This window comes from Hakea prostrata, chromosome 10 (assembly GCF_041222555.1).
Source record: "Hakea prostrata isolate BN-2017 chromosome 10, UWA_Hpros_2, whole genome shotgun sequence".
Lineage (NCBI taxonomy): Eukaryota > Viridiplantae > Streptophyta > Magnoliopsida > Proteales > Proteaceae > Hakea > Hakea prostrata.
The window spans coordinates 4,822,414-4,849,437 of NC_142609.1; the positions used below are offsets into that span (position 1 = coordinate 4,822,414).

The 27,024-nt window shown below is 38.0% G+C and overlaps 1 pseudogene across 1 annotated transcript in view; it reads right to left on the reverse strand.

Annotated features, from left to right (window-relative positions):
- Positions 1–2,417: 2,417 nt before the first annotated feature.
- The window catches only part of LOC149001635 (TMV resistance protein N-like), a 40,600-nt pseudogene continuing 15,993 nt past the window's right edge, over positions 2,418–27,024 (reverse strand). The window contains exons 2-5 of the transcript XR_016170116.1: positions 6,166–7,267; positions 5,294–5,585; positions 4,391–5,197; positions 2,418–4,261 (exon numbers count right to left, since the gene is read on the reverse strand). The product of XR_016170116.1 is annotated as a TMV resistance protein N-like (transcript). The remainder of the gene's footprint in view (positions 4,262–4,390; positions 5,198–5,293; positions 5,586–6,165; positions 7,268–27,024) is intronic.

The window sequence follows — 27,024 nt, forward strand, 5'->3', positions numbered from 1 at the left end:
CACACTTGAGCTGTTCCCCATCGTTATTCTTATGCTTCCTCTTGGAATACGACGGTATTCCACAAAGCTCGAGCGTTCCCTTGTTATGTGTTCTGTCGCACCTAAATCAACAATCCACAAATGATTTAGTTCAGCAAGCATAGTAGAACTTGTTACATAACAAGATGAGGTGTAACACACAGTACATACCTCCTGCTCAGTGCAATCACGAGCAAAATGACCAGGCTTTCGGCATTTGAAGCAAATCAAAGGTGATTTCTTCTTGCCAGCACTAGTCCCCCTTGAACGCTTGGGGCCACTCTTGTTTTTGTTCCCACTCTGGTTACCTTGCTTGGATCGCTGAAGTTGAGCTTTCTCTCTCTTGTGCTTGAAACCTGCACCCTTACTAGTGCTAGCTTTAGCAGCAAATACTTCAGTTTGAGGGGCATCGGCCAACATCCGATCCTCCTCCAACTCAAGGTGCTTGCCAGCTTGATCAAAAGTCTTGACATCATCAGCATGAGTCAAGAAGATCTTCATATGCTCCCAAGTCTTTGGCAGCGACCTGATGACTGCGGAGACTTGCTCATCATCAGTCTTTTGGCGCCCACATGCTCTCAACTCACTAATCATGTTAGACATGATGATTATATGCTACCTCATGGTGTGACCCTGGTGCATCTTATAACCATCAAAGGTGAGTCCGAGCTGGCGGCCTCTTGTGGTGGAAGTCCCTCCGTACTGAAACTTCACAGCCTCCCACAACGACTTTGCAGTCCTATGCTTCTCAAACTGAAGCATCAGGTCATCCCTCATGGAGCTCAGGATTGTAATCCTAGCTACCCGGTCTTTCCTCTTCCAAGCATTATATGTCTCAAGGTCCCTGCGATGCTGTGCAGTGGTACCTTCCTCAGGTAGGTTAATGGTCTGGTTTATGGTTTCCAGCATATCCTGCTCTTCTAGGAGATATTGCACATTTCGGTGCCAGAGGTCATAGTTCCTCTCATTCAGCTTATCTCCTTTAGTGAGGTCAGCAACTATGCTCTTTGTAGTAGCCATTTATTCTTGAGACATTAATACAATGATGAGTTCAATTATTCTAGCATAAAAATACAACACAAGCAACAACAAATCACACCAACATAGTCAACCTATGGGATAAGCATTTAATCCAAAAGAAATGTTAACAAACATTCAATCAAATTCTCATGCAAACCCACATAGACTTATACATTAGTTTCATTATGTGCAAAAAACATGATCGATAGACCCATAATTAAAAACAGTTTTAATAAAATAAAACATGCAATAATGTTAATACTATGAGGTGGTTCACACATAACACTTCTACCTTATTAGCTTCCACTAGGCTCTATTAGGCCCTCAATGCCCAAAAATCACACAAATTGTTGGGCCATTGGTATCCAGTAAGTTAAAAACACATTCTGAACTGGACAGACCAATATCAGGAAAAAAAAACTATCTACCAGACGATCGTCTGTTTGCCTTTTATGCCTAGACGGATGACCGTTTGCCCAAACGGAAATTCTGTATGGCTCACTGTGATTAGCCATATCAATAGACGGATGTCCGTCTGGTCCACAGTGACAAAAAACGGGTCTTTTTTCAAATTTTTCTTGAACCAATTTTTTTTCAAAAAACGGAAAGCACATGAAAAAAAATCCAACAATAAATATTAAACAAAATAATTATCATTGATTATCAATTCATGCAAAACTTCATTAGGGAAATTCACAAAGATCTTTTCACTAGGATCCAAACCCAAAACATAAGGGTTTCCAAAAACCCTATCAATTTCCCATGGGTTTCCTATTAAACCCTAGATTCTCCATGGGTTATTATAAGCCTTTGATCCTCCCATTAGAACCATACAATGAAAATAAACAATGGGGAGGAACCGAGAATCGTAGGAACCACGACTCTGATGCCAATGTTGGTAATACTCCAAGTATATCAATTCAATTAATTGATTGGGAAAGATCTTTACTTGGATTCGTTTTCCCAAATATGAAGTATATGCAACGGAAGTAAATCTGGATCCACGTTCTCGTTCCACCACCAAAGCTCTACCGCGGTGATTCCACAATACTAGAAAAGGGAATTATTTCCACAACCCAAATGCCGTGTAGAAAGAAGATGGAAGAATGATCTAATGCAAAGGAAGGAAACCACCAACGGGTTTCTCCTTCCTGTTCTTGGAGAGAGGGAGAGAGAGAGATGGGAGCCGCCGTTTCTCTGGCAGAAATCTCGTACGAATGAATCACTTACTCAATTATGCGGTGGTTATCAAAATATATAACCCTATTTTGTAACCGCCCTAATAGTGAGTTTCCAATATTGCCCTTGGGCGTCTAATTTCTTAATTATCTTAATAAATTCCAATAAAGGTGCTTTATATATAAGAAAATTGGGGATGGATATACTACATATGCCGCCGACAAGATTGAACCCACAACCTTCTACACTGAGAAGTGAGATTTATAACCACTCCACTAACCCTCCATTGGCATTTTAGAGGTTTATTAGATTTAGTTCCTAAGTTGGTTTTAATTCTAACCCTTGGATAATTAGTTGCCATGTGTTGCAATCTTAGATAGAAGTTACAAAAAATTACAGAGTGGGAATTGTAGAGGATGTGAACCCCGAGAGCATTCTCCCGATGGCTTTACAAGTTACAACCACAAACTACAGAGGGCTCACAAGTAAAAAATAAAAAAATATCATCACCTAATCCTATAGGCCCATATAGTTTGTGATTATAAACCTGTCCTCGTCTGTCCTCTCCCACGATCAAGGCTCCTCTACTCCGGTCAAACTAGGGGAGTGGGACTCCCGAGTTTCTTAAGTTTGATAGGTCTGGGCGAACCTTAAACACACACCCAGTAATATCCAATGACTCTAAAGATTCCAATCCATCTACGCCTTGAAGCTCCTTCAGTTCGTAACAGTTGGATGTGGATAGATGCTTCAAGCTTCTCAAGTTGGAGAGATCTGGTAATCTTTCCATGGACCTGCACGAAGAAAAATCCAAAACCTCTAGAGTATCCAATACATCGAGGCCTTGAACCTCCTTCAGCTTGAAACAGTAGGCAGTATAAAGGTACTTCAAGTTTCGGAAGTTCGAGAGATCTGGAAGGCTTTCCAGATCAAAGCACCAATAAAAACCCAACGTTTCTAAAGATTCCAGTCCAACTAGGCCTTGAACATCTTTTAGACAGTAGCAGTGGGTGGTGGATAGACGCTTCAAGTTTTTCAAGTTGGAGAGATCTTGCAATCTTACCATAGAGCGGCACCGAGAAAATTCCAAACTCTCTAAAGATTCCAGAGCATCAAGGCCTTCATACTTGTTTAGATTTGCAGCTGATAGATGCTTCAAGTTTCTGAAGTTTGAGACATCGGGAAAGCTTTTCACAGAATTGCACGAAATATCTAGCCTTTCTAAATATTCCAGTCTGACGGGGCATTGAATCTCCTTTAGATTGTGGCAGACGGCAATGGATAGATGCTTCAGGCTTCTCAAGTAGGAGAGATCTAATCTTTCTATCGTGCACCCCTTAATTTCCAATGTCTCTAAAAACTCCAATCTGGGCTGACCTTCAATTTTGGTAATATTACAATCTACAGTCGACCAATTTAACAGAATCAATGGGCAACCATGCAGGCTCAGTTTCTCCAAAGAAATCAAATTCTTAAGGTCCTCAAGGTCAATCCAACGTAAGTTCCCGCAGTCCCAGATTTCTAACATCCTTAGTTTTTTCAAGGCAGACAAATTTGGCATTTTATACAATGATTGGCACGACTTAATTGTCAACATCTTTAAAGAGTCTAATTCTTCAAGGCCCTGAATCACGGATATCTCTAAATACTCCATTCTCAATACCCTCAGCTTTTTCAAGTTCGACCGTTCTATTAGCATCAATGATCGACAATTCTTTATTGTCAATATCTCCAGGGAATCCAATCCCACAAGGCCTGCAAGCTCAATTAAGCTGCAGCCTTCAATTTCCAATTCCCTTAGTTTTTTCAAATCAAACAGCATCGGCACTTTTCTTAATAGTCTGCACTCCTTTATAATCAACAGCTCTAGGGAGTCGAGTCCCTCCAGGCTCTCAATCTCAGATAAAATTGACTAGTTTGTGAGCCTTAACTCCTTCAGTTTTCTCAAGCCAGATATCTTCCCAATTTTTCTCAAGGATTGAAGAATATTCATTGTAAACAGCTCCAGCGAATCCAATCCCACAAGTCCCTCAATCTCAGATAACTTTGCGCCTTTTTTCAAAAACCTTAATTTTCAAGCAAAAATTTTGGGGTTTTTTTTAAAAAAAAGGACCCCGTGAAGGGGAGGAGCGCAGAAGAAAAAAACCCCCCCGGGCCCCAAAACTCAGATAACATGATGCAGTCGGTGAATCGTTAAGTCCTTTAGTTTTCTCAAGCTGGATATTCTCCCAATTCTTACTAATGATCCACAGTTCTTCACTATCAACAGCTCCAGGGAATCCAACCCTGTGAGGCCTCCAATCTCTGTTAAGCTCTGACAATTATCAAGAATTAATTTCTTTAAATTTGTCAACCCTACCAAATCTGGCATCTCCAGCAACTTTTCACAATCATCAAAGCACAACACCTCTACATTTGTCAGGTTGGAAGGCCTTGGGAATGATGTCAAGCCGCATCTGAGAACATTTAAAATTTTCAAACTTGAAGGAAGTTCCGGTAGTGATTTCAGGTTGTTGCAGAATCTTAAATCAAGTGTTTGGAGTGAGGAAAGGCTTGAAACCGTCACTGGCAGTCTATGAAAATTATTCCCACCAAGTTTCAAGATTTCTAAAGAGGATAGCCACCCTAAAGCCTCTGGAATTCCTTTATCATTGATGGAACAAAAGCTGGCATCAAAAGTCTCTAAGTTTTCCAGTAAACCTATAGAATCGGGTAACTTGGCAAGTCCTTCGCACTGATGCAAGTTGAGGTTTCTGAGAGAAGTCAACCCCCCAATTTCATATGGGAGATCCTCAAGTTTGCTGCATCCCCTCATATTCAAGGTGACTAGCCCCTCAAGATAGTTGATGGATTCATGAATATGACCTAAATTTTCACAATTTTCAAGAATCAAGACCTCCAAGGAACAATTTCCTAGTTTAGGAGTCTGCCTGAGATACTGACACCCTGTCAGGTTCAGGACTTTTAGATTTTTTGCCACCTGCAAGGAAAAACAAACAATCAGGCATTTTCTTTAAGAAAAATTAAGTTCATGATTGATTACATTCACCAAAACAGAAAGAAATTTCTTTAAGACCTTGATGTGGTTCCAACCCTTCCAGTTCTTTGTAACAAGACTATACGACAAATCAAGGACAACAAGGTTCACCGGATAAAATTTTGTTAGCATGGATTCCAGAGGGCATCCTTTCCATCTAAACCATATCAGTTCTGAAAAAGAAGGCACAGAGTTCTGGAGCAAAGTCTGCATAATCAACTTGGAGTAACCTGAGTTTAGTCATGTTTGTAAATCCTTCACTCATCAAACGGCGTAGGCTTCTTGAACTACCTCCAAAATCAATACACAACCCTTTAACTTTATCAGTTCCCTACAACAAACAACTTTATGTGAGCACAAAAATTCTCATAACTGAAACTTCCTAATGTTTAGGTGTTTTGGTGGACTCTGGGTTTTATCAATTTCATACAATGGATCTGGTAAGATAACACTGTAAAGAACCCCTACCAAGTCTTATTTGTGAAACTTTAACCCTAGATGAGCAGTTGTATAGACCAATAGTGTGCACCCAAAGGTGTAAAAACAGAAGAAAAAAATGTCACAGAACTTAGTACTAGACTATATAGGTTTGTGACATCCTTGTATCTGTATTCTTGTATCTTTTAATAATATTTCCTTTATATGTTCGTATAGAGCTGAAACTCACAATTGAAATGAGTGAAAGATCCTTGATGGTATGGGCCCTACAATGTCCAATTGTCCATCACTACCATACAACAATTAGCTAACCATGTCATTCCTATTCTTCCTGCTGTTCCTAGGTATTACATCTAGCAAAATTCATCTATTAATAACAAGTGCGTAAAGTGGAAATATGTGGTAGCTCATGCTTGCAAGCATCAGTAATGATTAGAAGCATAAAATTAAGTTTACTGACCATGAGAACCTACCTCCTTTTTATCCAATACGCCCAAGGCTTCCTTGTTGGACCACAACCTGCTACGCTGGCCCGACACAGGGTTCTCTTGACGGATAATTTCCTTTCCAAGATCTCTAAGCAGATCATGCATCTTTAGTTCATTGTTTTCACCAATCTTTACCAAAGACTTTTGGCGAAGAGCCTCAACTCCTGCTTCAGGGTAAAGGTTGCATTGTTGCCATATGAAACATGCAATAGTTTTATCCATTTCTGAGAAAAAGCAAGCGATGTCAAGAAATATCTCTTTCTCAAACTCATTTAAGACATCGTAACTTATTTTTAACTTTTGCCGAACCTTATCGTGAAGAATATTATCTTGCAACATCTTCAGTGTATCTTGCCAAACTGGTTTTCTCATAGGAGGTAAAGATGAACCTATAACCTCAACAGCCAATGGAAGCCCTCCAGTATTTGCTACAATGTCTTTTGAAAGATTGAGATAATCTTCCGGAGGATGGTCCCTTCCAAAGGCATGCCTGGAAAACAGTTGAAGAGATTGATCTAGATTCATTTCATTGGGCTCATATACCTCATTGACTCCATGCTTAGTCAAGAGATGCTCATTTCTTGTTGTGATTATAATCCTGCTACCCGAATCAAACCAATCACGCTCCCCTACTAATGCATCTAATTGAACTTTTTCATCTGCGTCATCAAGTACAATAAGAACCTTCTTATTGCGCGAAGTTTTTCTCCAATCTCATTAATTCCATCATCTTTATCAGTGATGTTGAGGCTTGCACCTTTCAAGAATAGCAGAGACAAGCCGCTTTTGCAAATCAACAAGCCCCCCATAATGTTGAGATGTTTCTCGAACATTTTCTAGAAAGGCACAACCTTCAAAGTGATGCAAGATTTTATTATAGACAACCTTGGCAATGGTTGTCTTACCAACCCCACCAAGCCCCAAAACTCCCACAATCTTTGCATCTTCAGATTCAATGTTTAATAAACTCATCATTTTTTCTACATGAGACTGGATTCCAATTAGGACATCTGAAACAATTTGGAAGCCTTTTCTCAATTTATTAGATATGTCTGCAACAACTAGCTTTACTAATTTCCCTTCATCCCTGTCCAATTCAAATCAAGAAGAAATAAGTAACTTGGACAAAAAACAAAAAAACAGAATACAAGACCACCAAACAATAATTTGAGCAGAAGTAATGAGAGAACTTCAATTACAGGTCTTTTTTTTTTTTTTCTTTTTGTCCCTAGTCATTCTGAATGGAAAATTGCGCAAATATATCAGAGGGGTGCAAAATAACATTTGGCTTCATTTGATAAATGAATAAATAAATAAGTTATCCTATGGCAAAGGGGAGGCTGCCAAGAACAAGCAAGATACTCACATTTTTATGGCCCTAAGCCTAAATGATTCTTAAGTGGTGTGCACCAGCTTTCAAGAAATCCAGGGTAGTAATGCTGGTGGTTACAATTCCCAAACATTAATGGATGCATGAGAATAGGTGAAGCGTACATCATTCCCCATAAAATTGAAAAAGAGTAGGGGGCACTTATAGGGGAACAGAGATTAATGCTGGCAACAATGTGCCCATGGAGAAATAGTAATCTTATGGTGTTCTATCACAATATTAAAGATCATCTGTTCTCGCATTGGCAACAGTCACACGTTTGTAAGGTGTTGGGAGGAAGGTCTAAAGCTCGTGATGCAGCACAACCAAAAGCTAAAGCGTTTACACTAAGACAATGTGAACAGTAATCCAGCAGATAGTTTTCCGTATTTGGTGGGCACCAAGTCCGGCTTACAAAGAGAGAAAATTCAAATTTGGTGGGCCCTAAGTTCAATTTGCAAGGAGATAAAATAGGAAACTGTTAGTTTTAGAGATATTTAGGATTTTGGTATTTGTTTATTGGGATAATTATGTAATTAAAATTTTAATTCTGGTAGGATATCTAGGATCAGTTTTGGTTAGTTTTAAATTCCTAAGTGTCCTAGTAGAATCAACATTTTTGTTAGTTTTAAATCACCACTAATCCTATTATAGTTGTTTTCGTATCCAAGTATGTCTCTTTTATTATTTAAAAATTTTTATCAGCTTATTGAGCAGGAAATAGAAAAAATGAATTGAAGTTTTAGCATTGTGAGTTTGCAGCCCCCCACTTTCTCTCTTTCCTCTCCTCTTGTTCTTCTTATGAGTGCTCTTCTCATTCTTCCCCTTCTTCATGTCTGATTCTTCTCGGGTTTCTCCTGCTTCTCCCTTTCTTAACCCTTCTTCTCCCTTTCTTCTCTATGCTGTCCCCCATTAGCTCGTTTATAACAACTATCTCAACTAAGTCAAGTTTCCATAGAAATCGGTGAGATCTCCGTGGGTATGTGCATTTCTTTTCCATTTCAGAACAAATGACGTTTTGGTGGGCAATGGTCGTGGTTGGCACTGAAAATTTAAGGGAAGGTTGTTATAGGCTTCATACACTTATTTTAATATTCAAATCGAAGGGAAAAAAACAAGAAGAAAGTAAGAGCATCTAATTTGGTCCTTTTGTTTCTACTTAGTAGTAAAGATCAAACCTTGAATTGCCTATTCTGCACCTTGTTTGAGTTTCATGAGACATTATTATGCAATACATGTATAAAGACACAAAGTTACTTAAGAAGTAGTTCAAGACTTCAAAGTTTCTGCTACAAACAAGAAGATGAAATGAAGTGTTCTCAATGCATCGAAGAAAACGGGGACGAAAATCTTCTATGAAAGAAGAGGGAAAGAAAGAAGTAGAAAAGGATGGTAGAGAGTGCCAAGAGAAACGAAAAGAAAAGAAAAATAATGAAGAAAGAAGAAAGAAGAGGCAACAAGGCTAGAAGTGGAGAAGGGAGATGCGAGTTAGTTCAAAAGAGATTTTCCACCGCAAGTAAAGTCCTTTATTTTTCTTCATTCAATCAATAATCAATCTATTGGGATAGCCTTCCTTTTTATAAACAAAAAGAAAAGAAAAAGAGGAGAAAAAATAATATTCCTAATAAGGCTCTATTACCTAAGGTCAAAATTGAAAACTCAAAAGTATACCTAAGTGAAAACAATCCATGGGCTGATTATAACCAGTGTTCTAAATCTCGCCTCAATATGGTCGAGACAACCGAGACACTGAAAATTTGCCAAAATTCTGGCAAGCATGATACAATGATGTACCATGTTTTGGTGGGTTTTAGAAGTTTTTTGTCTGATTTTTGGGGTACAGCCTAATTTGAGGCCAATAAAAACTATGACAATGATAATTTTTTTTACTAAAACCTATAAGGCTACAACACATGCTTGGCTACATGCAGATGGAAGTGGACTGCATGAGAATGTTGAAACTTTCATTAAAATGCAAGAACAAATACAAGAACAAGTAGAATTCAAGAAGTCATAACAGGCTAGACTCAATACTCAGTATGCAATTACAATTACGATGAACAGGCTGCAACTCCATTAGCCACATCAATCATAGTTCAAAATTCATAACATAAGTTACATGAATTAGTGAGACCCAGTCAAGTAAAAGTTGTTGTGTTGACCTAGCACAATCCCACTACATGTCCCTTTGACCCGATGCTTACTCCACATGCATCCCATGACATAGAAGCTAAGAAATACCGACGGACACCACCTCCATGTATGTAGCACCATTAGCATAGTGAAGAAAACCAATCCTATTATATGGGTCACCATACTGTGAAGTCTGAGATGTACTGGCCACCATACCTATCATAAGGATCATATGATGCAGATGTACATACAGGCATGTATACACTGGCTGGTGTGCAGGGACAGGGACAAGGAAGAACATGTCACCAATGAAGGAAGATCCCGTGCCACCATACTGTGATTCAGACTATGACTTTGAATAAGAGGACCCATTGTAAACACTAGAATAAGATGTGTTAAGGCAACCTAGAAGGGGGGGGGTGAATAGGTTGCAACTAGTGGACTTGCCTAATTTTTCAATTTAATTGCAAATACAAGATAAATTATGAATTTCAATGATAATAAAATAATGCAATCAATCCACAAAACAATTGTTTTATGATGGTTTGACTTTGCAAGTCTACGTCCACTCCTCTCTTGGCTTCAAAAGATCATTCCACTAGTGATTCTCTTTCAATACAATGGTAAAGATCAAACCCTTTACAATCTATGTTCAATAGGGTAAGAACACCCTTTACAATGTTTGTTCTAAGTAAAGCAAGAGCACCCTTTACAATCTTTGTTCTAAGTAGGGCAAGAGCACCCTCTACCAATTCTAATCAACCTAGACTAGAATTGAACAAAAATACAATTTGAGGAATTGGAAAGTGTTACCTAACAAGGAGTGTGACACTTTACTCCTTGTGTGAGTGTGATGCAATGATGATTGAGTACTTAAGAGATGTGGTGAAGTCCCAATGGCCTTCAATCACTCCAAGCTTCACTCCAATGAGCTTGCTTGACAACTTTGGAATGTCCTTCAAAGTTGAGTGAAGTTGGTAGGCAAGTGATCAATGCTTGTTCATTAATTTGAGAGCTTTGAGAGTTGTAAGATAGTAAATGCTCAATAGGCAAGGTAAAACCTCTCAAATGGGGGTGATTGGGCTTATAAAGATGGCATTCAATTGCCTGGCCCAACCTCCCAATAGATAGAAATTTTTGTGAAATTTCAGTCCAGACGGACGTCCATCTGGATTAGATGGATATCTGCTTAAAAAATAGCCGTTGGGCTTAAGTCAGGACCAGACAGAAATTTCGTCTGGCTCTCTGTGACCAGATGGATGACCATTTGAGCCGGACATCCGTCTACAACACAAAGTGCACAAGAATTGTAGATAGGGACTTGATTTGGTTTTTGGTCTTTCTAGCCAACCCCAAGCCTCATACACTCTCCTAATATGTCCTAGGTCAGTCTAGTGACATGATATGCATGTAATTTAATGCGATTACATATGAGTACATGTGGATGTGTCCTAAGTCCTGAATTCATCTAAGTCTTGAACTTGACTCGGTTTTCACATCCTCTTATGCTTTGATCTTGACACTCATCTTGACCTTCATTCCTTATCCAAGATTATGATCTTGACTTGGGCTTGAGCATCCGATAAGTTTGGTCCAATGAGTCGGATTTGGTCCACTTATTTTAGTAATGAGTTGGACAATCACAACTTAATGTAGACATTAGTAATTTGTGTTTGTCATCATCAAAACTAATGGAGGCTGATGTGGCAATGCTGACATGGCATTTTCCAACAAGATGGAACAAGCCTTCCCATCCCAACCATTTGACAGTATGAGTTAAAACATGACCCACTCTGCTATGAGCCCCTTCGAGATGAAATCCTACCAATGGTTCTTATATTGATGTCATAGATAGAGCTCGATAAGCTCTCAATGTCTATGTCCATCTATCATGATGGGTGGAACTAGCCACAGGGCCCTATGGAGTAACCCTAATCCTAAGGGAGGGCCTACCCCTATGATGAGGTATGCCACTATGGTGCATATCCTAGGTGGCATGTGTAAATTGTGACTCCCCAATAAATCTAATGGGGCTCAACGACTTTAGCAATAGTATCGCATATTGTTCTAGAAGTCCACCACCACCAACACCATTACCACGACCACCACCACCACCATCACCACCATCAGTGCCTTCATTAATGCTAATCTCGGCTCCTATAGTAGGAGAGTCTCCACCATTATCCCTAATATAAGTCCTAACTTGTCTAGGAGGTCTGGGTCCCGTCCAACTTCGGAAGGTTGAGCCTTATCACCACCATCACCAAACTCACCACCGGTCCATGGACCAATCCTCACCATCCACACTAGCTCCACCTGATGCCACAAAAGGAACAATCACTACTATTGAGCATGTACACGATGCTCATCAGCTATGAACTCATCTACATCAATGCTAGCCTCTTGATGTAACTAGGTTTAGCCTCCTTCTAGGCAGATCCAATAGTGGCTCACCTCTATCCCTCACCCATCCACAATTGGGTCTTCATCATCATAGACCACTTGAAAGACTACGGGATCAATGGTATCCTCTGCCCATTTCCCTTAAGCCTATGCATATGTGTTGGAGCCTCAACATCATATTATAGTGCACATAGACAAGTCATTAAGGCGTTGGGAACTATTACTCCTCCTCGAGTGGATCAAGGAAAAGATGCTCCAGTTCCTTTCATTTCCAGATGTGGAGCAAATATGAGAGAAGACCTTGATCATCACTTGCCTCAGGTTCTCTGTACTCCCACAATATAGGACTCACCACTCAATTCCATTAAAACAAAGAGATACATTTATCACTTATTAGATAAGTTACTCTTTTGTAAAATGTAATAATGAGTTAGAGTTATTCATTTTAACCAGGATTATTACATGTCCAGCCATGCACTGCAACATCTGACCGAAATGACCCAAATCCATCCGTTGAGTCTTGAACTACAATCATTTGTAATAACGGTTAAGAGTTACTGACATTACTAACTTCTTCAAATGGAACTCCCAAGTCCAAACTATCTCACCTCAACCTTGCCACTTAGTTCCATTAAAACAAAAGGATACATTTATCACTTATTAGATAATTTACTCATTTTTAAAATGTAGTAATGATGTAGAGTTATTGATCTAACCAGAATCATTGCATGTCCAGCCATGAACCGCAACTTTTGACTGAAATGACCAGGGTTGAGCCAAGATTGAACATTGGGGGGGGGGGGCGAACACTAATGTCTTTTTACCATACATAATATGTGGGCCAATGCGGGACCCACTGTGGGTCCCATCTTTGAATTACTTTATTACATTCTGAGTTTTCGACGTGGGATTCACATTAAAAATTTAGGTAAATTAATAGGAGGACTATATAAATAACACAATTATAAGTAAATTATAAAAAATATATTGAAATAAAGCATAGAGGCCAAAATTGTGGGAGAAATTGTAGGAAAAAAGATAGATATGAACTCTATTAACTAAGTATGGGAAAATAGTCAATTTACATAAATTAAGTAAAATAAAAAATAAAAAAATTCAATGATTATAATTATATCTAACTAATAAAACTTAAAATTTAAATTGTTATTAATAAAAATCGAAACTTTAGTATAAAGTTTAGGGATTCAAAAATAAAATTAAATGATTACAATTAGATTTGATAAAATTGATGGCTGAAATTTTAAACGACATTTAAATTTCTATGAATAGGAATTGAAATCTTAGAAGAAAGTTTAGGGACTAAAAAAAAAGGAAATCAATGGATGAATTCTAACTAGATTTAAATCGCTATTAGTAGAATTCAAACTTTCAGTTATGCTTACTAGTAAAATCATGGGTGAGAGAGAGAGAAGAACAACTTGAGAAAGAGAGAGTGAATATGGAATACCTGATAATTGTGGAGAATATTTAGAAAAACTCCAAAAAAAAAAAAAAAAAAAAAAAAGAAAAAAATAGGGAACAAAACAGGAGATTCATGAGAGAATAACTAGGAATGAAAATATGAGAGAATAAATAGGGAGATATTCATGACATGTGAGTTAGTTTTTAGTTAGAATTTAACCCTTTATTCCTTAAAAGTAGGGGTTTTAATGATAACCATTAGATAATGATTAAGAATGACATCCATACCCATCATCTTTATCTTAAACTTTTATTTTTAATTTGGAGGGGGGGCAAATAGTAGTATTTCACATGTGAAGTGAGAGAAATAAGAAAAAAATATAGTAGTGTTTCAAATTTTTAAAAATCCAGGGGGGGCATGGCCCCCCTTGGCCCCAACGTGGCTCCGCCACTTGAAATGACCAAATCCATCCTTAAAATTCTTGAACTACAATCTTGTAATAACGGTTAAGAGTTATTGACATTACTAACTTCTTCCAAATGGAACTCCCAAGTCCAAACTATCTCACCTCAAAGTCACTAATGGATCATAGCATGGGACCTTGGGATCTAGTTCCAACTTCATAACCACCTTCTTCACCACTTCTTTCAAATCTGTATTTGACCCCAATCTTTTGCAATATTGGTACTAAAGGTTAAGATCGTAAGCTGCACAATTTACAATTCACAATTAGATATAGGGTAGGATAAAATAACTATTACTAGAATATTGCATAAATAACTATTACTTACCAAATTTATGCAGTGGATACATGAGATGTGCGGTCCATCGATCATCGATAATCTTTAGGAATGTCTTCATGTGTCTTGAACTTATGGTATATAGCACACCCCCATATCGCTTCAATGGCAGCACACAAATGGGGAATAGTAGGCCCCTTCAAAGAAGAGTTTACCCAATGTAAGGCCTTTATAATTGGGTTCATCAACTTCACTACATGCCCCAACTGTCTCCGAAATTCATCCAATGAAATGGTAGCCAATGCTTGCTAACCACATTAAGTGTTAGACCCTCTCCACTAACACCAACCTTCTGATGCAAATATTGATCTCAGCTTAGATTGCTTGCTCTCTTTACTCCTCAGAGAAATGTAATTCGTAGCGGATCTGGTGATACCAAGTCGCACTAAGTCACCACCACATTTCTCCCTCATCATGTCCAGGTTGTAACTATGATTGTAGATAAGTTTGTGACCTATTTTGCCTTTTGAATTACACCCTGCAAAATCTTGATTATTCCATTATCCTTCAACATGAGATCAATGCAATGGGCAGCATATGGTGTCCAGAATAAGTTGTATCTGGTGCTACTCATCATCATTCCATGGCCTTCGTAAAATTGCTACCATTATCTATAACAATCTGTATAAGGGCATGGCTTCTCCCAAGCATCAGGGTTTAGCACTGATTCATCGAAATGTTGACTGCCAAATCATTGGCCCCCTTTCGCTTGTTTCTAGTAGGAGCCCTTAATTCCAGGAGGCTGGTTGTTAGGTTTTTTATTAAAATCTATATTAAGTTTCAAAATTAGTTTTTGCATTTCTTTTCTTTAATTATTTTGTTAGTGTGTGGGACCCATGAGATAAGGGTGGCAATGAGGCACCATGAGTAAAGGAGGCCCTTCATGACCTTGGTTATGAGGCTCTTCATGATATTGGTCATGGGTCTTAAAGGTCTTGATCATAGTGATAAGGTGGGCTTACTTGAAGGGTGGAATTTACTCAAATTCTAACTCTTGACCTTCAATTCTCATTTCAACTTCATGACCATTCATGGTCATTACCATGAGTGGGATTAAGGTTATTGAATGGATAAAATCCAATTCATTCAAAAGAGGTGAATATGAGAGTTACTTCTCCAAGTAGTGGGGAGGTTAAGTCAATGTTGTTTATTCACATTAGTGGAGGAGGGACAAGCCCATTGATTCTCCATTAGTGGAGAATTGATTCTCCCCCTTGTGAGGAGGTGAGTCATTGTGATTCAATGACCCAATTCAGCCTATATAAGCCCAACCCTTCCTTGCATGTGGTGTGTAATAGAAACAATCCTTACACTCACATTATTTGTTTTACAAAGTTCATTTCTTTCTTTGAGTTGTCTAAGTGTTGTGCTCTAGCTTTTGGCTCCTTAAAGGGACTAGAAGAACTAGTGTAATAGAAACAATCCTTACACTCACATTATTTGTTTTACAAAGTTCATTTCTTTCTTTAAGTTGTCTAAGTGTTGTGCTCTAGCTTTTGGCTCCTTAAAGGGACTAGAAGAACTACCTCATCTTCTAGTTGGAGGTTGTTTTATCTTGGAGGTGGTGGTGCGAAGAACCCTTGGTAGTAGGGTGCATCAATTACCTTAAAGACAACACTCAAGGTGTGACTCAACCTCATTGATCGGTGGTTCGTTCGATTGCAACATCAAGTTCTCCAGATTGGCTAATGATCTTCATCTTTCAATTGTATTGCAATTTCATTTTTGTGTTTTATAGAATTTGTAATACAATTACCCTAACACCGGTGTGAAGGATATTTGGTGAAAGCCTTAGACAAAACGGGGCAAACGAGTTTTGTGGCTCTTTGAGCTACTTGTGGACTATGTGTTGTACATCGAAGAAAATTCGACTGAAATTGTTGAAATTTCAATCGAAATGTTTGCATTTTTAAAAAAAGAAACGAAATCCCAATTATTTCGGAAAAGTGTCAAATTTTGACCCAAATTTCGGAGATTTCGACCATCTCGACCAAAATTTCGACCATTTCAACATTCAAACTTGTTTTTCCTTAGTTTTTATTGATTTCTATACCATTTTCAACTAATTTCCACGACTCCTTTGTCTTCAAACACCTCTCATGCTCATTTTTTGCCTCCAAACACCTCCTAAACCACAACAGCTACAAAGGAAACTCCGGCAACAATAGAATGTGAATCATGAGCCATACCCAACAGTTCCAAAATTCCCCTTTCTTATTTTTGTTTTGTTCATGCCTTAAATGATCTTGTATTACCTTGAAATTAATATATGTTTAGCCTAGGACTATGATCTATAATTGTGTTTTATTAAACTTATATTTTTATTATTTGCTACATTTTTTTATTTTTTATTTTAATAATTATTTTCTAAAATTATGTATTTTTATTTTATGTATATATGATATATAAACTTCAACTTAATATATGTGAGACACCATTACTTGATCTAGTCGGTCATTTTATTTTGTAGACTTGTATATGTAACAATTCTACCAAAAAATTCATGTATGCTGATTATTCCATGCCTGTATGCAATACAGTTTGCACTTGTCGGAACCAATCATTTGCTAGTATACTTGAATGCTAAATTTTCAATGGTTTTTTTTTTTTGTTTTGTTTTGTGGCAAAAAACTACTTCTATTGTTTTTATTATGCTTGAAATAGATAGTATGCAAGAATCCAAATCATTTTGAGTCCATATGAGGCCCGAAATTGAAGTTCCAATTTCCAGAAAAAAAGTGTCCAGTTCGACTGAAATTTCGACTGAAACATCAAAAGTTTGGCCTTTTGCAAGGTTGAAATGCCTGTTTTGGTCAATTTTTCTTCCTTGTTGTACATTGATACCGATGGGAACATTTCTCACCCCACATCTTCCACTCCATTCTACAAGAGTCTACGGACATACCTATGATCCTTGACTTCTTTAGATGCATCCATTGTTTTCAAGAAAACTGTCTGCCCATCAAAGTATAACATAAATTTGATGGTACATTTTCTTGTTAGACCGGTCCGTTTATTAGACATTAAGGTTACCCCATAACTCTCCTAGAAGGACCTCATCCTTGCAATGTAGTCATCTCTCTAACCTCTATGGTGGTAGATACAAATTCATTATGTCATAAGGGGTGGGACCTTGGTAACCTGGATCAACCTCTACAATGGAGTCAATCGTTGTCCAGTAAAAGGGGCCCTGTGTGGTGCTAGTTGGGATATAGTTAAAGAGCATCCACTTCACAATAGATTCTTTAACATGCCCCTTCATGTCCTTCTATGCACTCTGATCTTAGGTTGTCTTACGCCCTTCATTTTAAACACCTCTACTGACCACTCCAGAATAGGATCCTCTCGTGTAGGCATTGATGATGGTGGAGCTTCTGACTCTGTGATCTCCTAAATAAACTAAACACACCACCTGACCTAGATGGTCCAACTCTAGAGGTACCAACTCCTGCACTACCTTTTCCGCTCTCCTACTCCTATACCAATGATGCCTTACTCTATGCCATCTCTTGGCATAAACCCCTAGCCTCTGCAGCTGTCTCTACATCAATGGGATCAACATCATCATCCCCAACTCCAACAAAAGGCCTTACTACCTCATCCAATACAACCCTAACTCTGTCTTTGTTTGTGTTGAAAGCATGGACTGAGATTTTCTAATTAGAATAGGTTTCGGTTTTTCCTAATAAGTCTAGAGTTAATTTTTACTTAGTGTAGGACTTTACTAGATTGTAACTATAAATACCCTATTGGGGTTTATGAATAAATAACTTTAGAGCAATTCTTCACATTACAGCATGGTATCAAAGCCTAATGTTTGATTAGAGAAGAAAGAGGGAACTTTTTTTCTCTTGATTTCCCTCGCTGCCACTATTGATATTGCTGTTTTTTTAGCAATCTTGGCCACATGGAGCCTCATTCATCTTGATTTCAGAGCACGCCTGGCTGCCAGGGAAGCACCTGCTACCATCGCTCCTTTTTTACCTCTGCACCTGCTGCCATCGCTGCTTTTTTACCCGCTGCACCCGCTGCCTTTGCTGATGCCCTTCTCAACTCTAGAAAATGCAGAACCTTCAAAAGAACTTCCAGCCGCTTACCAACAAAGAGCAGACGCTGCTGGTCCGGAAAAATTCCTTCCTTGTCTTAGATCTTGGTTTTCACTTTGTCAATTGTATCTGAACTCCCCACCTCCAAAGTGATGGTCCCATTCACTTTGCACCTCCAAATCGTATTGATTTTTTTCACCTCTTTCATTCGATGCATTCACAGGGAGATATTCATAAATTTAAATAGTTTGGGGGGCTGCTTTGTAAATTCGAAAATTTCTAGGAACTTTTTCCATAAAACAAAAAAATTCAAGGACTTTTTGGTAAATTCGAGAAATTTCAGGGACTTTTTCGTAAATTCAGAGTTTTAGGGACTTTTTCGTAAATTCAAATTGTACCAAGGGTATGTTTGTAAATTTGAGTGATTTGTTCTTGCGATGGCTGATCCCATATCTCCTTTGTCTGATACATCTGAAGAGTCTCCTATGTCTTCCATTCATAGGGATTGCGAGTTTTCTCTAGTTCAGATGACCAGTGGCGAACACATTAAGGGGCAGCCCCCCCCCCCCGGATTTATCAAACTTTTTAATAATTCCTTTAATTTTTGAATTTTTTATATTAATTTCCTTCATTTTTTCACTTTTTTTCTCTACTCACATGTGAAATATCACTATTTGACCCCCCCCCCCCCAATATTGAGAACAATTTTAAAAAGTAAAATAATGGGTATAAATGTCATCCCTAATTAAACTAACTCCTCAATCCCTATTTATTCTCCCCACTCTTCTCTCTCTCATCTTTTCTTCCTATTTATTCTCTTCTCTTTCTATAAACGTGGGTTAAAGGAAATTTTTGAAAGAAAATCTTATTAGATATTCAAAATGTCATTTCTAATTAGAAACTAACTCCTCAATCCCTATTTATTCTCTCATATCTCCCCGCTCCTCTTTTATTCCTATTTATTCTCTTCTATTTCTTTCTTCCTATTTATTCTTCCCTTTCTATAAGCGTAGGTTAAGGAAAATTTGGAAAAAAATCTTCTCCAGAATTAGGTACTCTTTCTCTTTTTCAATTTATTTATTGTTTCTCTTTTTCTCTTTTTTTTTTTTTTTTTTTGTTATCTTTTATTTGATTTTATATTCTTTGTTTCTTTATTTCTTCTGCAATTTTTGTTATTTGATTTTATATTGTAAATATAATGTCTATAGTTAGTAAGGTAACTAACTACCATTGATTTGCATCTCTTACCTAATAAAAAAAATTTTGGTTTGCATCTGACTTTTTAAGGTTGAAGTCATGTGTATTTTTTTTTTGTACTGATGCTTCAATTTACCTGTATCTTGTTGGAAAAAATAGCATTATCAATAATTTACCTATTTTTATAAAAAAATGTGTGGGCCCCACAAAATATGTGGGTCTAATATTCCTTAATATAATAAAATAATTCATAGGTGGGATCCCCAATGGGTCTTATAAGGGGCCACACAATATATGTGGCAAAAAACCATTGGTGCTTCCCCAATTTGGACTTTCATTCTTCGGCCCCCCTAATATTGAATCCTGGTTCTACCCTGCAGATGATCATTGTGAAACTTATTGGGACGAATTATCTTAGATGGTCTCGTTCAGTTTCCCTTGTTGTTGGTGCTCGTGGTCTTACTGGCTGTCTTGATGGGACTTCTACCAAACCTTCCACATCTGGTATGCAACTTTCTAAGTAGTATACAGATGAATGCTTGGTCATGGGTTTTCTCTTCAACTCCATTGAATCAAGCAAAGCAGAGAGTTATCTCCTACTTCCTAATGCAACAACTATTTGGAAAGTCGCTAAAGATACATACTCTAGAGTAGGCAATGATGCACAGTGCTTTAAAATATAGACAAAAAATCAATCAGTTACAGCAGACGGACCTTACTCTTTCTCAGTACTATAACACTCTTTGGGGATATTACCAGACTTTAGATTTCTAAGGGAAATTTACACCAAAGAATGCTCAATATGCTATTGCCTATCAACAATGAGAAGATAACTAGAGAGTTTATGATTTTTTGGCAGAATTGAATATAGAATTTGATCAAATTTGCACATAAATCCTTTATAAAGAGCCTTTCCCTTCTCTGGCTCAAGCCTATGCCATGGTAGATACAGAAGACAATTGAAGGACAACTATGGTACACACTCAGACATCTGATAGATCTGCATTGTGGTTGGTTCTGGCAATAATAAATCTAGTTGTGGTGATTTTCGCCTTCCAGTAAAATGTGAGTATTGTGGAACACAAAGGACAAGTATTGGAAGTTGCATGGACGTCCAACAAATTCCCGTGGAGGTAGGAAGGAATGGAACCAAGGGCAGCAATTAAGCATCTGCAAATCAAGCCAGGAACCAAGGGCAGTATTGGATTCTATTAGGAGTTCAATTAGAGTTTGTATAGGAGTTCAATTAAAGTTTGTATTCATGTAAAATTCTATTCCTTATAATAGTGTACTTTCCACTTAATTATAAATAGAGGGCTTGAGCTTAAGATCATTGATCCATAAGCCATTCTACCACAATTGTTTCTTTCAACAGGCAGCAATCAAGCATTTGCAAATCAAGCCAGTTCTGACACCCTGAGTACTCTAACACCTCTTTCCTCAAATGAGCTCCAGCACCTTCGCCAGTTGATGTCCAGACTTGAGTCGTCTTCTCCAGTACCGACTTCCAATGCAACTATAGCATCTGTCATTGTTCCCTCTGTTGATCCACAATTCCCTATAGGTATTTTTGGTTGTCACAATGTCAATTTGACTTATCTTTCCTGGATAATTGACTCTGGGGCAACCAACCATATGACAGGCTCATCTACTCTGTTTCATTCTTATTCATCTGTTCCTTTTGCTCAGGATGTTAGAACGGTTGATGGGTCTCTCTTCGCTATTTCTGAAAAAAGGATCTATTATATGTTCGTCTTATCTTACCTTATCTAATGTTTTGCATGTTGATGAGCACATTTATGTGTGAAATCTTAGGGTATAAAGCAAGCATTTTACACACTTAGAGTGGAGCTACCTTGGGTTTTATGTTGTTTTTGCAGATTTTAGGACTTTTCAAGATTTAAGCAAACATTTGGAGTTTTGGGTATGAAACATGCAATTTTACACGTCAAAAGGTCCGTTCAAATTCTGAAGTGCAAAAATGGGTTTGATCTGAAGCATTATGGGCTAGAGATGTGATTATGAGCCAACTCCAAAATATTTTAGAAATAAAGAAGAACATGGAGAGAAAGAGTCCTTGCATGCTTCAATATTTTATTTCCTATTTGGGACTTTGATCAAAGAAGGAAAAAGAGGAAAAAGAATCATATTTAGAGAAGGAAGAGGGGAAAATCCCGTTTTTGAGTGTCTCTGTCCAGTTTCGATCAAGCCCTTCATTGAATGGTCATCCGGTGTCCGATCAAGCTGATTCTTGGAAGAGAGCTTCATGACTTCTTGAACCTCAAATCCAACGGTGGAATTGTGCATTTGATCTCTCTAAGTCAGTCCGATTAGTATGCCAAAACACTCCTTGGTTGAGTCAGATAGGAACTATGAGTTTGATTCAAACTCTGTCAAGAATCATATCTCATGTAATCTAGGAAAATACTCTATAAAAGGAGAGCATACTCCTGCAAGGGAGGACGTTTTTGAGAGCTTGGGAGGAGCATTTTTTATTTTCTCTTTAGTTTATTTAGGCTTTCTCTAGTTTTCTTTGATTATTTTGTGGGATTCTAGTTTTTAGATTGAATGTTTAGGTTCAATTTTTCTATGTAATGCAATTTCAATTTCAGCTTCAAGTTCAAGTTTCAAGTTTCAAGTTTGAGGATTGTTTTTCTCTGGGTCTAGCAATTGTAGATCTAGATCATTCTAGATCTAGTTGTTAGGGTTGGTTGAGATTTGAAACCTTTGTTTAAGTTTTTTTCTTCCTTCTTTCATTATTCGAGATTCAAAGATGCAAGTAACCTTCGCCAATAATCTTCTCTCCCCCCTCTATTCCCGCTTCTATCTACCCCTCCATATTCTTAACTTAGGATTTATTTTTCAACATTTGTTTATTGTTCTCCTTTCCCCCTGGGTCCTTGATCAAAGATGCCTATAGTCGTACCTCTCTTTGGTTAAGGTTTCCCTTATCCTTTTATTGCTTTGTTATTTACATTCTGCAATTTTTTTCTTGCATTTATTTATTGCTCTCCTTTTCCCTTGGGTCCTTGATCGAAGATGCCTACAGTCGTGCCTCTCTTTGGTTAAGGTTTCCTTTTTCCTTTTATTGCTTTGTTATTTACTTTCTGCACTTTTTTCTCTTTAATATCCGTTCCCCCGATCAATGGACTGTAAACTACAGAAAATGGTCCACGGTCAAACTCATCCTAATTATACTCCCCTTCCCTCGATCCAGAGCTGACACTCGGATCACTTCCCTTTTATTTATTTATTTATTGTTCGCATTTTTTTCCTGCCTTTTTTTTTATGCGTTGGTTATGTTTGTTTTATTTTTTTAGTCTCAATTCGATCACTTTAGATGTATGTGTTAGTACCGCTCATTAGTTTAATTAATTAGTTAAGAATTTTGAATCATTTCACTCACGCTACCATTAAAAGGTTAAATTCTAGAGTGGCATATCTCCCTGAGATCGACCCGTTAGCTACACGATACCGTGCACTTGTGGTTATTTTTATTTTGCAAACACATGTTCCTCAGTTTTCAGCTAATTTTTTATCTATTAGTAGCCTTACTCATGATATGAACTACAAAATAACTTTTTTTCCTTCTTATTGTGTGTTTCAAGACCTCGAAATGGGACTTACGATTGGCAGTGGTAAACAGAAAGGAGAGCTCTACTTGATGGATGGGTCTCCATCAACTCTTTCTACGGTCTTTAGTTCCACCTCTCTTGCATTTTTTACCTTATTGCAATGGCATTGTCATCTTGGCCATGTTCCTTAACCTATTTAGTCCAAGTTATTTCCTGATCTAATTAAAAGATGTAATCTGAATGATTTTTATTGTGAGGCATGTATTTTGGCCAAACAAACCAAGCATGTTTACCTTATTTCAGATCATCATAGTAAAATCCTTTTTTCAGTCATTCACTCTGATGTGTGGAGCCCTTCTCAAACTGTGTCTTTATCTGGTCATAGATGGTTTGTTACCTTTATTAACTATTGCACTAGGACCACATGGGTTTACTTACTTCACCAAAAAAGTGACATTTTCTCGTGTTTTCAAATTTTCATAATATGATTAGGACTCAGTTTGAGGCGACAGTAAAAATCCTTCATATAGATAAAGGAACTAAGAACTTGGGTGGAGCATTCCCTTCCTACTTAGCAAAGCATGGCATCATTCACCAGACTAATTGCGTTGACACTCCACCTCAAAATTGGGTTTCCGAACGTAAGAATAGACATCTACTTGAAGTAGCACCTTTCCTTATGTTTACTATGCATGTACCTCCTCAGTTTTGGGGTGACGCCGTCCTTACTATATGTTGAAAGAAACGATTGTAGTAGAATGGCTTATGATCAATGATCTCAAGCCCTCTATTTATAATTAAGTAGAAAGTAGACTATTACACGGAATAGAATTCTACATGAATACAAACTCTAATTTAACTCCTAATAGAATCCAACACTCCCCCTCAAGTTGAGGCATAGATATTAGTCATGCCTAACTTGCCTACAATAGGGAGGAAATCTCTTTCTTTCAAACCCTTAGTGAAAACATCTGCTACTTGGTATCCAGATCTTACAAAAGGCATGCAGATGAGTCCTTATTCCAACTTTCCTTTGACGAAAAACCTATCAATTTCAATGTGTTTAGTTTGATCATGTTGCACCGGATTATTACCAATACTAATAGCAGCCTTGTTATCACAATATAACATCATAGGGTTTGGAACTTGGACTCCAATATCTTGTAGCAAGCCTTTCAACCATAGTAGCTGACAAACTCCACGAACCATAGCTCTATATTCAGCTTCGGTACTAGATAAAGCTACCACATTCTGTTTCTTACTTCTCCAAGTAACTAAATTACCTCCAACAAAGGTACATTAACCTGAAATTGAATTTCTGTCTGGAGATCCAGCCCAGTCTGCATCAGTGTATGCTTCTACTTTCAGATTATCAATGGGTGACAAAAGTATTCCTTTTCCAGGAGTTCCCTTCAAATACTGTAGTATTCTGTTAACAGCCTTCATATGAGCAAAATATGGATCATGCATGAATTGGCTCACTATACCTACAGCATAAGCGATGTATGGCTTGGTGTGGTACAAGTAAATAAGTTTCCCTACCAGCCTTTGGTATCTTCATTTGTCTACTGGTTCTCCCTCTTTTTCTTTAAGTTTAGCTCTAGCTTTAATAGGGGTATCAACTGCTTTACACCCCAACATTCCCACTTCTGATAATAGATCTAGGACATACTTTCTTTGGGATAGGAATATACATTTCTTTGATCGAGCCACCTCAATCCCTAAGAGATACTGTAACTTCCCTAGATCTTTAATTTCAAACTCTCTGCCAAGAAAGTCCTTCAACTTTTGAATTTCTTCACCATCATTCCCTGTGATGACAATATCGTCTACATAGACAATAAGAAGTGTGATGTTAGTACCCGACTTCTTAACAAATAGTGTATGATCAGCATTGCTTTGCTTGTACCCAATAGAAGTCATTGCCTTCAGGAGGCGTCCAAACCAGCATCTAGGAGACTGTTTTAACCCATAAATTGACCTCTTCAACCGACAAACTTTCCCTGCAGTATTGTCATCGGAGAAACCATGTGGGATTTCCATATATACCTCTTCTGCTAACTCCCCATGTAAGAAGGCATCCTTTACGTCTAGTTGGAGCAAGTTCCAGTCTTTGTTCACAGCTACAGACAACAGAATTCTGACAGTGTTTAGTTTCGCAACAGGGGCAAAGGTCTCTTGATAATCAATCCCATAGGTCTGGGTAAACCCCTTTGCAACTAGTCTAGCTTTTAACTTGTTGACTGATCCATCCATATTTTGTTTAACCACAAATACCCATTTGCAGCCAATTGGTTTTTTTCCTGGAGGAAGTGTAACCATCTCCCAAGTGTCATTTTTCTTCATTGCCTACATTTTCTATACCATATAGACCTTCCATCTCTTATCAGCATAGGCTTCCTGCCAACTTTTAGGAACAGATACAGATGACAGAGAGGATATAAAAGCACGGTAGGAGTCAGACAAAGAGTTATAAGAAACATATTTAGCTATAGGATGTTGAGTACAAGATCTAACCCCTTTTCTAACAACAATAGGAAGATCAGAAGAAGATACCTTAAGGGGAACAATAGAATCTAATTCTAGAGTAGGAGACTGAAGTGGTAACGTATCACCTTTCTCCACCTGCTTTAGCCGGTTGTATTTCTTCCTCTGATAAGTCTGCATCTCCTTATTCTGGTCAATCTGGTTTTGAAAGACCCCAACAGTGTGTCTCACAGGAGTGGTCTCCCCCTGGCTAGGTTCTTCACATGGTTCATAAATCGAAGGGAGAGGATTAGAGTCCTCAGGTATACTGGCCGAAGTCTCCCCCTGGTCAGGAAACTCTTCTGAGACTCTTAAGTTATGTTGGTGTGTGATAGGAAGATCTAGAGTCAGAAAGAACACCTCTCCCCGAGGACTCTCCCCCTGGAGAGGTGTATAGAAAGGGCAAAACTCATAAAAAATTACATCCATGGATACAATGGTTTTCCTGGAGGGAGAATGATAACATTTGTACCCTTTCTGAGTAGCAGAATACCCCAAAAATTTGCAGCATAGGCCACGGGGAGCCAGCTTACTCTGGTGGGCTATGATTCTAGCATAACACACGCATCCAAAAACCTTTGGGGGAGTAACAAAAGAAGAGGCTCCCTGAAGAATCTCATTAGGACATTTAAAACCAAGTATCTTACTAGGCATCCTATTCATAAGGTAAGAAGCAACGAGTATAGCATCACTCCAGTACTGGTCAGGTACATTCATAGCAATCATAATGGAACGGGCTATCTCTAAAAGATGCCGATTCTTCCTTTCGGCCACCCCATTTTGGGCAGCCGTATCAACGCAACGGGTCTGATGTATTATGCCAGAGTCAGAGAGATATCTTTGAAATTCACCATCAATATACTCTATGCCATTGTCACTATGAAGGATCTTCACAGTGGCATTGAACTGAGTTTTAATCATATTATGAAAATCACGAAAATATCGGAAAACCTCATTTTTTTTGTTTTAAAAGATAAATCCATGTAGAACGAGATTGACAATCAATAAAAGTAACAAAGTACATATGGCCAGTAATAGACACACGTCTGCAGGGACCCCACACATCAGTATGAATTAGCATAAAAGGAATAGGTTTTCTTTCTATTATGAAGAGAAGGTAAATAAGTAGAACGAGTCTACTTTGCAAAACTACAGGCTTCACAAAAAAAATTATCCTCACTACAAGAAGAAACCAAATAAGAAAATATTTTCTTAAGAGTTCCTAGAGGGGGGTGACCTAGCCTACAGTGCCACTGATGAAGGTCTGATATTACCGAATGGACCGGATTAGAAGATGTAGTCAAAGCAGACGCAGATTCTCCAATCGGCTCGAGCAAATAAAGTCCATTGTTTAGTTTACCACGTCCAATCT